This window comes from Podarcis melisellensis (assembly GCF_964234715.1).
Source record: "Podarcis melisellensis genome assembly, chromosome: 8".
Classification (NCBI taxonomy): Eukaryota; Metazoa; Chordata; class Lepidosauria; order Squamata; family Lacertidae; genus Podarcis; species Podarcis melisellensis.
This window is the reverse complement of record NC_138540.1, coordinates 61,506,507-61,519,422: the sequence shown is the minus strand read 5'-3', so window position 1 is coordinate 61,519,422 and position 12,916 is coordinate 61,506,507. Positions and strand designations below refer to the sequence as shown.

Genomic DNA, 12,916 nt, shown 5'->3' with positions numbered 1-12,916 from the left:
ATGCTTGCCCAGGACCCGGCAGTGAGGACTGTGAATGGTGTTGCTACCACCACCCCCAACAGCACCCCACTCACCCGGTGCAACTGCATTAGGGGAGGGGTCAGCAAAAGAATTTTAAAGACTCTCTCAAGCAAATCTAAAAAAAATGTGGTATAAACACCAGCAATTGAGAAACACTGGCCTGCGAGCGCTCCTATTGGAGAACAGCCTTTACCAAAGGTGTCATGGACTTTGAAGACACTCAAACTCAGAGCAAAAGGGAGAAACGGGCTAAGAGAAAGGCACACTTGGCAAACCCTCACCATGATCAGCTCCCACCTGGAAACCTAAGTCCCCACTGTGGAAGGACGTGTGGATCCAGAATTGGCCTCCACAGTTACCTACAGACACATCGCTAAGACCGTGTTCATGGAAGACAACTTTACTCTACTATGAGTGATCGCCAAAGAAGAAGAGGTGTGCTGGAGAGTGTGGGCCCTTCTGTGATACCATGTCAAAGACCCTTGATGCCCAACATGGATCCTAATGACATCTAACCCTGATGTTGTAAAATTATGTATCTGTAACTTCTATTCCCCCACCCCACCCTGCCATTTACAAATGCAAATGAAGGACATACACGTATTACCTGACACACTTGCTAGGGATAACTACCTGAAAAACATTAATTACAACTTTTATACTACCAAGCTTGCCTAATACTAGGTCTTCAACTGGCCTAGGAACCCACACATAGAAAAAAGCAGCTGGCTTAGGCCAAAGGCCCATCTGCACCTACGTCCTGTTCTCACAATAGCCAATCAGAAGCCTATGGGAACCCGAGTGTAGCAGCTCTCTGTTCACCTGCTGCTGATATTCAGAGGCATGCTGCCTCCAACACTGGAGGTAGGAAATAGTCACCAGGGCTAATAGCCATCAGTTGCCTCATCCGCCATGAATGTTTAATCTTTTAGTCATCCAAGTTGCTGGCCTCTTGTAAGAGTGGATTCCATAGTTTAGCTATGAGCTGCATAACAAAGTGCTTTCATTAATACTAATCAATTTATGGAATGGGAAATTTCATGCCCCACACCACTGCTGGGAGACCCACGCATACTACCTTGAGTTCTGCTGAGGTATAAATGCAACACATTGATAAATAAAATGGCCAACGGGAATTTTTAAAATTATTATTCACATTTTATTGAACATCTCAATATAACACATACACCTTTTCCCCCACCACTTTGTTCTGCTTGCATTTTAACTGATAAGGCACTTGTCTGTCTACATTCAAAAGTCACAGCTGTATTGTGCGGTACAGAATCTGGAGATAAGATGTGACATGGAAGATAGGCAGGAAAAGAAAAAGCTATTACCCCTTTCACCTCCCCAACCAGCATTTACAACAATAGTGCAATAACAAAACGACAAATCATGAATGGCTCAGATGGTGGGGTGGTGCCATAGAGCCACCGTTCCAACACCGAGGTTACTCCGCTTACCTGGATGAGGCACAGTGGTAGCAAGGTTGGGGCAGCTCAGGTGCATTGATGGTGCCAATCTGGTGCTTCTGCCCACACAACCCGTCTCACTGCCACCCTGGTCCATCTCTATACAGTGCAGGTAAGTGGCAGCAATGCCACTGTTGGTAGGTTGGTCCTTGGACACCACCCTATCATGTCAGCCATTCCTGGACACAGATGGGCATATCCAAATATGAATGAGAATCTCCCAAGACTCAAATCAGGTGGCATTGAACTCAGTCTTTCTTAGAGCAGACCACTGAAATTAATAAACACGAAATTCCTTAGGTCCATTAATTTCAGTAGGTCTATTTTGCATAAAACTTTGTTGAATACCACCTATTGATTTCAAATCAATGCTCGATGAAACAAAGGGAAACAAGGGGATAAAAACCCTAATCCAATTTTATTCTGACTCTGTGATAATTTTCACTAATCTGTTGACACGGGCACCTGTGCTTTAAATATCAGCATTTTCATTTTATAGGCTTGAGTTCTGTATTCATCCTGTAGTCACCTTTCCCCTTATCGTTCTCTCCCTCCCTCCCCCTGCTTTGGGGGACATGATTTGTGTTCAGTTTTCTCTCACCTTTCCTCTAAGGTGCTCAGGGAAGCAAGTCTCACATTTTATCTCCTCAACAATGCAGCAAGGTAGTTTAGACTGAGAGAGAGTGACAGGAAGAATCAAGGTTACACAGTAAACTTCATAGCTGAGAAGGGATTTCACTTTCCAGGGAGTTCACCAGGCTATGAAACTTCGTCATTCCAGGAAGCTGGTCAAATGCACTTATTCTGTCAGGCATTTGGGGATAGTATTGACTGACAGCTTTACACTCAGTACATCTTGTTACTTTGGCATGATGGCTGGAAGAAACTCATCCCTGTCTTTGAACTGACTTGGTTCTCTCTCTCTCTCTCTCTCTCTCTCTCTCTCTCTCTCTCTCTCTCTCTCTGTATCTCAGCAGTCAAGACTAAGTGTGCCAGCCACCTTCAGTTGTGGTGGTGGGTAGGTTTTTGAAAACTGGACTGGACAGAAATAGTGCAATCTGCAACGTGTAAGTAGTACACGTCCACAATATACAAACAGTAAGTGGTTTAGATCGAATTAGTTGCAAGAACCAGGGAATTTGGATATGACCATTTAATATAGACTTCTTTGATCGGTACGTATATCAGAAAACTGAACAGTCTGAATTAGGTGAGTGTCGGACAAAGGCCATCCCTTTCTCCCTCTCATACATCACATCCATGTCCTGCCTAAAAGAAAGTGCTGATATGCAAAGTCGGTAATATTAGTTCTGTATAAGGTTTCCATTACCCAGTTCCCCAGGATTTAAGGGTTGCTTATGATGGTGCTGTTTTAGAGGTCAGAGCTGTCTGAGGTGGGCAGGATGTGAAGTTGAAGGGAGAAGGCTTATAGTCGGTACTATTGAATGCCTCCAGACCTATTTCATTTGGGTTATGTTTACCGGGGGGCAGGGAGGAAGGGTCTTTCTTCATAATGAATACTTCACTGTCCTGCCTCCTGTGGCTTTCACTTCTGGCTTGGAGGTGCTCCTTACATCGTTTACCAACAAGGTAGAAGGCTTCAAGGAGACTGAGGAGGATGCAAACGCAGGCTGTGCTGATCATGAAAAGGGTGAAGATGTTCTTCTCTGTGGGCTTAGCTATGTAGCAGTCTACAATGTTGGGACAAGGATCAAGGGAGCATTTCACCACATTGGGGAGTGTGTAGTTTGGGAACACATGGTAGAAGATGTAGAGGAATATAATGTCCACAGCAGACTTGAAGATGAGGCTCAAGAAATAGGTCCACCACAAGCCTCCACGCTTCTTGCCAGGAGGATAGCGCAGTGCATAGTCTGCCCCAACCTTCTTCTTATGTTTCTCTAGTTTGGCTTCCAGGTAGGCAACATGCATGATTACCAGCAGGGAAGGACAGGTAACCAGAATGAGCTGTAGGGCCCAGAGGCGGATGTGGGAGATTGGGAAGTAATGGTCATAGCAGACATTTGGGCAGCCTGGCTGCTTGGTGTTGCAGTCAAAATCCTTCTGGTCATCTCCCCAAACCTTCTCAGCTGCCACTATGTAGACTAGAAGCCGGAAGATGAAGACCACTGAGAGCCAAATACGTCCAAAGGCTGTGGAATATTTATTCACTCCGGTCAGGAGCCCTTGAAAGCTTCCCCAGTTCATGGCCTCTGGTTTCTACTTCCAGTTCCTGAAAAGACATGAGAAGATGGAATTAGAAATATTGTAACACCCTGATGTTACAATATGAGTATAAAGAAACACTGTATAGATAGGTTGTCAACAACACCTCACCCCTAGACCTGATTCGCTGCATGGAACCAAAATAACCTAAGCCCCTCCCCCTTCAGGATTACTCTCAAACCATTTCATCTGCAGGCTATCTTTCTAGACCCATTCTGCAATGCCTGCCAGGTTTGATCATCTACCATGAAGGTTCATAGCTGTTTGAGATAAAAGCTTTACTTCCAAATTCAGCAACATGTTACAACTAACAATGGGGTAAGTGTGGAATTGGGGGACTTTGATGGCCTGTCACAAACTGCTCCAATTTCTCCCATATCGTTTGGGACTAGTATTTACTGCTGCTTCTTGTCCACACTGACCTGTTGCCAGCCATACCCCTCAACCTTGAGAAGAAGAATTGGCAGCTGGTGCTTGATAGAGGCTGCAGAGAGTATCACTCTAGTGCTTGCTGATGAGCTTCATCACCTGCTGGGGATCATGGGATTGGGGTTTCCTCTGCCTCCCAAACTAAATTGGGAGGCAGAGTAAGTGCTACTCCTAAGACCCCCACCATAAAGTTGATGATCATGTTTAGGACCACAATTTCTAGTTAAGGACGATGTTTGCTTAAATCCCCTATAAGAACAACCCACTGGATCAGTGAACCAGTGACCCATCTAGTCCAGCATCCTGTTCTCGCAGTGGCCAACCAGATGCCTGTGTGAAACCGGCAAGCGAAATATGAGCACAAGAGAACTCTCCCCTCCTGTAGTTTCCAGCAGCTGGTATCCAGAAGCATTACAGCATCCAGCTGTGGAGGTAGAGCAGAGCCCTCATGGCTAGTAGCCCTTTCCTCCATGGATCTGTCTAATCCTCTTTTAAAGCCATCCCAGTTCTTGGACCTCACTGCCTTCTGGAGGAGCGAGTGCCATAGTTTAACTATGCACTCTGTGAAGAGGGACTTTCTTTTATCTGTCCTAAATCTTCCAACATCCAGCTTTGCTGGATGTCCATGAGTTCTGGTGTTATGAGAGAGGAATAAAAACTTTTGTCTATCCACTTTCTCCATGCCATGCATAATTTTTCTAAACTTCTATCATACCACTTCTTTCTTGCTTTTTTCTCTAAACTAAGAAGTTCAAGACCAGTGCTGGATCTATGTATAAGCTAAACAAGCTATAGTTTAGGGCCCCACTCTCTTGGGCCCCACCAAAAAAATTAAAGAGGAAAAAATACAATTACTTTGATAAAATGCATACCGTATTTTTCGCACGATTGGACGCACCGAACCATAGGACGCACCTAGTTTTCAGGGGGGGAAATCAAGGAAAAAATATGATTCCCCCCCCCCCCCGCTCTGGGAGCAGTGGACAGGCTGCACGCAGCTGTGCGCTACTCCAAGACCTCCCTGCTTTTGCGCGAGGTGGGGGAATTCCCCCACCTCCCGCAAAAGCCCACAGGAGCCCCGCTTGACTCCTGCGGGCTTTTCGATCAGGAGGGAGAAGGGACTGAAACGGCAGTCAGTCCCTTCTCCCTCCTTGGGGAAAAGCCCCCAAGAGCCGTGCGCTCTTTAAAGGCTGCGGGGCTCTTGCAGGCTTTTCTGCGAGGTGGGGGAATTCCCCCACCTCCTAGAAAAGCCAGCAGAAGCCACGGAGCTTCTTTAAAGAGCGCACGGCTTTTGCCTGCTTTTGCGGGAGGTGGGGGAATTCCCCCATCTCCCGCAAAAGCCTGCAGGAGGGAGAAGGGACTGACTCGGCCAGTCAGTCCCTTCTCCCTCCTTGGGGAAAAGCCCCCAAGAGCCGTGCGCTCTTTAAAGGCTGCGGGGCTCTTGCAGGCTTTTCTGCGAGGTGGGGGAATTCCCCCACCTCCTAGAAAAGCCAGCAGAAGCCACGGAGCTTCTTTAAAGAGCGCACGGCTTTTGCCTGCTTTTGCGGGAGGTGGGGGAATTCCCCCATCTCCCGCAAAAGCCTGCAGGAGGGAGAAGGGACTGACTCGGCCAGTCAGTCCCTTCTCCCTCCTTGGGGAAAAGCCCCCAAGAGCCGTGCGCTCTTTAAAGGCTGCGGGGCTCTTGCAGGCTTTTCTGCGAGGTGGGGGAATTCCCCCACCTCCTAGAAAAGCCAGCAGAAGCCACGGAGCTTCTTTAAAGAGCGCACGGCTTTTGCCTGCTTTTGCGGGAGGTGGGGGAATTCCCCCATCTCCCGCAAAAGCCTGCAGGAGGGAGAAGGGACTGACTCGGCCAGTCAGTCCCTTCTCCCTCCTTGGGGAAAAGCCCCCAAGAGCCGTGCGCTCTTTAAAGGCTGCGGGGCTCTTGCAGGCTTTTCTGCGAGGTGGGGGAATTCCCCCACCTCCTAGAAAAGCCAGCAGAAGCCACGGAGCTTCTTTAAAGAGCGCACGGCTTTTGCCTGCTTTTGCGGGAGGTGGGGGAATTCCCCCATCTCCCGCAAAAGCCTGCAGGAGGGAGAAGGGACTGACTCGGCCAGTCAGTCCCTTCTCCCTCCTTGGGGAAAAGCCCCCAAGAGCCGTGCGCTCTTTAAAGGCTGCGGGGCTCTTGCAGGCTTTTCTGCGAGGTGGGGGAATTCCCCCACCTCCCGCAAAAGCCAGCAAAGCCGTGCAGCCTCTTTAAAGAGCGCACGGCTTTTGCCTGCTTTTGCGGGAGGTGGGGGAATTCCCCCATCTCCCGCAAAAGCCTGCAGGAGGGTTGGAGAGTAGCGGGAAGGCGTCGCGCGCCTTCCTGCTGCCCCCCATCCTCTGGGGCTGGCGATGGGGGAAGCGCTGCTTTCCCCCCGCCAGCCTCAAAGGCAGGTTGGGGAGGTGCGGGAAGGCATTGCGCGCCTTCCTGCTGCCCCCCATCCTCTGGGGCTGGCGATGGGGGGAGCGCTGCTTTCCCCCCGCCAGCCTCAAAGGCAGGTTGGGGAGGTGCGGGAAGGCATTGCGCGCCTTCCTGCTGCCCCCCATCCTCTGGGGCTGGCGATGGGGGGAGCGCTGCTTTCCCCCCGCCAGCCTCAAAGGCAGGTTGGGGAGGTGCGGGAAGGCATTGCGCGCCTTCCTGCTGCCCCCCATCCTCTGGGGCTGGCGATGGGGGAAGCGCTGCTTTCCCCCCGCCAGCCTCAAAGAGCAGACTCTCCTGGCTTCAGCGGAAGCAACGGGAAGCCTCCGGAGCGCAGGCTTCGAGGCTTTGCCTTGCTATCGCTGAAGCCAGGGAGCCTGCATTCGCTCCATAGGACGCACACACATTTTCCCTTCATTTTTGGAGGGGAAAAAGTGCGTCCTATGGAGCGAAAAATACGGTATTTTGTTATGTGCAAATGGCTTTAGATACCTATTAGGTCCATAAATTATCATATAGCATATATCCAACACAAAAACCAGCCACAATTAGTTGTTGACATATAAAGGGCTCCATTACCTTCAGTAGCTTAGGGCCTCATCAAACCTAAATCTGGCCCTGTTCAAGACACTGCAACATTTCTTCACAGGGAAGTCACTCCCTCCCCTTGATCATTTTGGTGGTACTTTTCTGAGTCTTTTCCAACTCTTCAATGACTTCATCAAAAAAGCAACAAGATTCTCCCACCCTGTTGAAGAATCTTGGATGAAGTTTCTGAGGAAATGAATGGATGATCGAGGAAACTGAGGGGATTTGGCCCAGCTACTAACAACACTTAGAATATAATTTGCTCTAGTCCTTTAAAACTGTAAACTGCCTTGGGTGCCTTGGCAAAAAGCTCGTATATAAATGAAATGGATATGCAAATAAAATAAACTTTCTGGGTTCAGCTGTGCCACTCCCCTCACCACAGATTACAAATGATTAAAGAGCCAAGGCTAGAAAACATGCATAGCAATTTAAACACCCAATACTTTTCCCCACCCCCACACCATGTGCCTCTCCCCCATATGGATGTCATATATTTTGCCTAAGTTAGCAACATGTCCGTACAGGCTAGAAAGAAACCACAATCTATCCACCCTGCCCTCATCTCCCAAAGGGGCAAGAACTGCTAACTGCTGCAGTAAATAAAGTGTGTGTGTGTTTGTGTGTGCAAGGAAGATGCCCGGTGGTGAACTCTGGTATGATACTGGGGTGCTGCGAGTTCTCAAGGGCGTCTCCATTTGCTTTTGAAATGATGGAGACCTGCCATCTCCTATGATGGCAACTTACGCAATGCCAAAAAAGAGGAAACACAACATCAGATGGGAAAGCACCAGTTTACATACGAGTTACCATATGCAAATAATTAATCAGGAATACAATACATTGCACCATAGTGTGGAAGACTTGGGACTAGGAAACTTATGTGGCTGCTGAACAAATATTATAGATGGGCAATTCAAGGCCCTTATCCCTCCTTCCTTGGGGTTTCTTCATCTGTAAACCAGACTTTGACTAGACAGCTTTGTAGAGAAGATATGGCCCAACTACTAATACATGAATTTAGGGTTGAACATAGGGGTCGAGGAGAAATTTGGTTCTATTTGCATTTAAAGCTATACCTACTTAAATCACACTTTCTGAAACAACATGAGAAGCTAAACAAAACCATCTCCCCAAATTCACATTTCTTCATATTTTTGGAAGCAGTTCTTCAGCCAAGCCATGCATACAAACATGCATATACTGGGGTAAAGTGTACATAAAATACATATATGAATGAGCGTAACATACAAAAATGCACTATAGTAGGGAAAATTGCTTTGCAAATATGTGCATTTTAGAGGGAATTGCATCTAAAAACATGTATATTAGGAGAAAGTCATACTAAGATCCTGACAAATTTTCATGAGGACTTTCTAAAATAAAATTTTAATACTGATGTGGGAATGTGAAGAACTGAACTTTAGTTTGGAAAAATGAGAAACCACAACTGGCAGATTTCTCCATCCCTAGCTGACCACTCTTTTTCCACAGTGGTGGAACCAGGAGATAATCTGAAACTGGACCCAGGGGGTGGACTCTTGATTTTTAGTAAATTTGTGGTGGACCCTAACAGTTTTTGCCAAAAATTGCTGCAAGTATCCCGGGGAAGGGTTCTGTCTGAGTCTTTCCCATCAAGTGCTAGTTTTGCATGTATGTGTTAAAACAGAGGAGTGGTGCCCATCATACGAGGTCTCAGCTACAGTCCAAAGTGATGCAGTTCAGGACTGGAAGCCGACATCACTGGGCAAAGTCCATTTCAAAACAGGGGCCCCTATGACAACCCCCCCAAGCTCTGTGCTTCATCTCCTTGCTGCTGCCACTCCTTGATCATTTGCTCTCTAGAAACACCTGAGCAACAACAGACAATAGGAGAAGACGGAGCTGCAACCATGGTGCACCTGGGTGGTGGTGTGGACAGAGTCAGAGGAGCAGGGCAGGCAAATGGACAGCAGAACCCCAAAATGAAGTAGAAGTCCCTCCTCTTCACTTCCACTTCATTTTTGGGTTCTGAGCATGTTGCCCCAAGCCCCCACAAACCTGGAGCCAATACTGCCTGCATCTTTTCCCTTCTTTGCAGCATGACAGTGCCTGATTCTTACAAAGGAACCCATAGGTTTTTAATGTACACATGCCTAGGCACTGGGGAAGAGAAGACACACAGGCAGCCTTAATTGCTTCCTATGGCTAGTGCTGAATTTCTGGAGAGAAGGATTTTCCCTGAAGAGTTTTGTCGAACAGCTGCTGCTCTTTGAAGTCCTCAAGGAGCTGCACATGAACTGAAAGCCTGTACTGAAGAAAGTAAGGCATTTAGAGCAGCCTAGAGGGAATGGGTCCAGTGGATTCAAGGTGGAGGAGTGGGGAGGGAGGCTGATTAAAGTTTATAAGAGCATTAACATGCTGTCTGATGCTCCCCTTTCTCAAGCATCTCTTCTAGAAAGCCAAATGGAGACTGAGAAACTGGAACAAAAAATGTCTTTGCAGGAACACTGACACAAAGATGATTCATCTTTAATCTGTACGATTGGCCAAGGTTTACTAATTCATCACAGACCTAGAACTAAAAGCACAGCACAAGAGTTGCCATGCTAGATCAGACAAACTTTCCATTTTTATAATTTTGTTTCTAACCACAGCCAAGATTAGCCCCCTGGGTGATGCTGTTAATCTGCCCTAATGCTAGGATGGGCAAATCTGTCCATTTTGGTTTTTCCTAGTTCCTCATTTTTATAATTGTAGTATGGCTAATTTCTGCAGCAGTGTGTATGTATGTGTGTGTGAAAAATCCCTGTATAATTTCATCCACATTTCTCTAAATGTCCTCATTTTTGTATGCGATTTTCTCTAATGTCCACATTTTTGCAAACCATTCCCCCAAATATGATACATGTTTGTAAGCTATTTTCACTAACATATGGAATTGTGTGTGTACCTTGTGCATGCTGTTTTTGGCTGTTGAACTACTGTAAAATTCAGATAAGTGCAAATTTCAAGAGACAGCTGCATTTACCTTTTTCTTATTGGTTCAGGAAGTGCAGATTAGGTAGGTTCACATTAACATGGAAGCTGAATCAATTTCTCCCCCATCTCCATCTGATTATGTTGGGATAGAGTTTCCATGTAACTAGCATGCATTTCTTATGTGTATCTGCTTCATTTTTTTTACAATCCTTGTAAATAAATTTTGTAGTAGTAGCAGTGAATTCCCTCCCTCCCTTTCTTTCATTGTCAGTCCCCCCCCCCACTGCAACTTCTCTTGGCTTGCTTTTTTGTTTTGTTTTGTTTCGTTTTCTTTCAAAATACTCGTAGTATCTGTAGAAAACACCGAAAAACATCCCATTTGGCACTTCATCCCATACCCTTTCCAAGTAACAAAGACTTATTGGAAATTGGTGTCTTAGACAGGAAAGGCTGGGGAGTATGGACTTTCTAAATTTCCCTGATCCCACAGTCCAGTTCAAAGGACACAGGAATCTGCAAATCCCATGCTCACCTGCATGAAATGATGCTCTTCAGCACGCCCAAGAACCTCAATTTTGTCTTCCTTGATGCTAGAAGTTCTCCCCCCCCCCCCACAGTGATTATCCTTCTGTCTCTTACCAGTGAGGTGTTATTTGCTTGAGAATAGGATGAAACTTGCAGCTTAGGTTAGCTAGTGGGGTCGGGGAAGCTCATTATATTTACACACAAATTTGAAGGGATTTGGACTCTTCCTGAAATCTTGGAGAATTTTCTGCATGCAACACAACAGATGATGTCCACTGAGCTACAGCACTCCCCCAGATTGCTGTGCCTGGTTAAGCCATGATTAATTTTGTTGCATTGATTTCAATAGAACCTAAGTCCAACTAACCTATTCTGGATCCAGCCCATATGTTCTGCACGAACTTTGTTTTTTAAATATACCTTCCATACGGAAGCATAGATAGTGTCACTTGATCTTCAAACTATTGTGATCAACATTTCTGCTCTCAATGAATTCTGTCTCTGCAGCATTTTATTTTCCCTGATTAGTCTTCTTCTTCTTTTTTTAAAAAAAAGCTGTAAAACCAACTCTTGACATTTCCTGTAATGTTAAAATGATACATTAGCAAAGCACTGGCTCCTCCTCCCAGCTCTCAAAGATCATTTGAAAAAATACCGGGGACCATAAGATTCCGAGTGTTATCACTTTGTCGTTTGACAAGAATTTCACGGGGATCTGCTGCACATGAATTAAAAAGATGAATTAACACTTCCCCACAAGGTGAGCATAACATTCACAAGACCCCGAGATCTTCATAGACACTACAGATGAGAAAAACATCAACAACATTCTCTCACCCCGCCTATTATATATATGAAACTATTAAGCCTGCATATTTTGTTACGAAATTCCAGATGCAACCTGAGACTCTTTGCTTTTACAGGAGGTGCACACGGGGTGCCTGGGCTTGAGTTTGCCTCGGAGTCGCATCTTTTGGTTTGCGAACTCCTGTATTCCTCTCCCGAGATACGGGGGCTTCTGTGGTTCTTCGGTGAGGGGAAGGCTTTCAGGGTAGTGTCAGTGGCTGCCTTTTCAAAGATTACAAATCTGATCTTGACCACTGAAGCCCTGATTTATCTTGTCTAATAGTAAGCCTGACTTTTGTGGCACATGTCCCACAGGAACACAGGGAGGCATGTCAGGAGGCATAGGTCCACCTAGTATTGTCTGCCAGCAGCGACATCTTCCCACCAGGTTGTGGTCCCCACCTTACAGTGAACACCTTTAAAACCTTTTGCAAAAGGCATTCTTGTTGCAGTTCAGCCCACAATGGTGAGGAAAAACAAATGAACACACTTACCTGGTAGGAGTTCCAGCTTCCTTGCAGGCCTTTTCCTGATCGGCTCTCGCCTTCTAGAGCATTGAGACAGCCTTTTTCCCAATTAAAGGGCATCAAAGCTCTGAGGCTCCTCCCAGCACTCTGGGAGTGAGGAGGAGGAGGAGGACGAGGCAGAGGAGGAGGAATCTCCAAAAGGCACATTCCGGGGTGGAGCTTTCCAGCACACCTTCGGTTGCTGCTACCTGTCAAGACTGCTGGAAGCAGAGAGCTGTACTCATGCAAATGTCAAGGGCCTCCATCATACAAGCAGCAGAGAACCAATGTGATTTGGGCATCCAGTCCTATGGCTGGAGGAGAGAGGGATGAAGAGAGCAGGTCTTTTCTTTTTTGCTGTTCCTCAGTTTTGTATGCACCATATTTTCCCATCTATAAGACACCCTCATGTATAAGACGCCTCCTATTTTGGGGGGCTCCAATTTTAAAGAAGGGGGGGGGAGATGGCCCCATGTATAAGACACCCCCTAATTTTTGACATTATTTTTTAGGGGGAAAACCTAGTCTTATACGCAGAAAAATGCGGTACTTAGTGTCCATTCTGCCCCAAAGAGTGCACACAAAACCTGCATTTAAATTGTATACAGCTTTGTACACACTTTTCCCCAAATCTATGTTTTATATACCCTTTTTTTGTCTAAAAGATATATTTTATATGCAGTTTCTCTGTAAGGGTCATATTTTTGTAGACACTGCAAAATTCAGAGAAGTGTAGAATATAGCACCTGCAGCTCAAGTCCACATATCTGGAGCAAGACCAAATGAGAGCCTTCTCCACCCCCCAGGGCTCAAGCCCAGTGTTTAACAGGCACAATGACACAACAGACTTGGGATTTGCTATTATATTATACATGCAAGAGCTGCTATAACGTCGCAGGGTG

General features: G+C 46.4%; 1 pseudogene across 1 annotated transcript; it reads right to left on the bottom strand.

Annotated features, from left to right (window-relative positions):
* Positions 1–1,157: 1,157 nt before the first annotated feature.
* LOC309375470 (gap junction beta-5 protein pseudogene) lies at positions 1,158–12,138 on the bottom strand (annotated as a pseudogene). The gene is made up of 2 exons (XR_014173506.1): positions 12,003–12,138; positions 1,158–3,726 (listed from the first exon to the last, which is right to left on the bottom strand). The product of XR_014173506.1 is annotated as a gap junction beta-5 protein pseudogene (transcript).
* Positions 12,139–12,916: the final 778 nt, after the last annotated feature.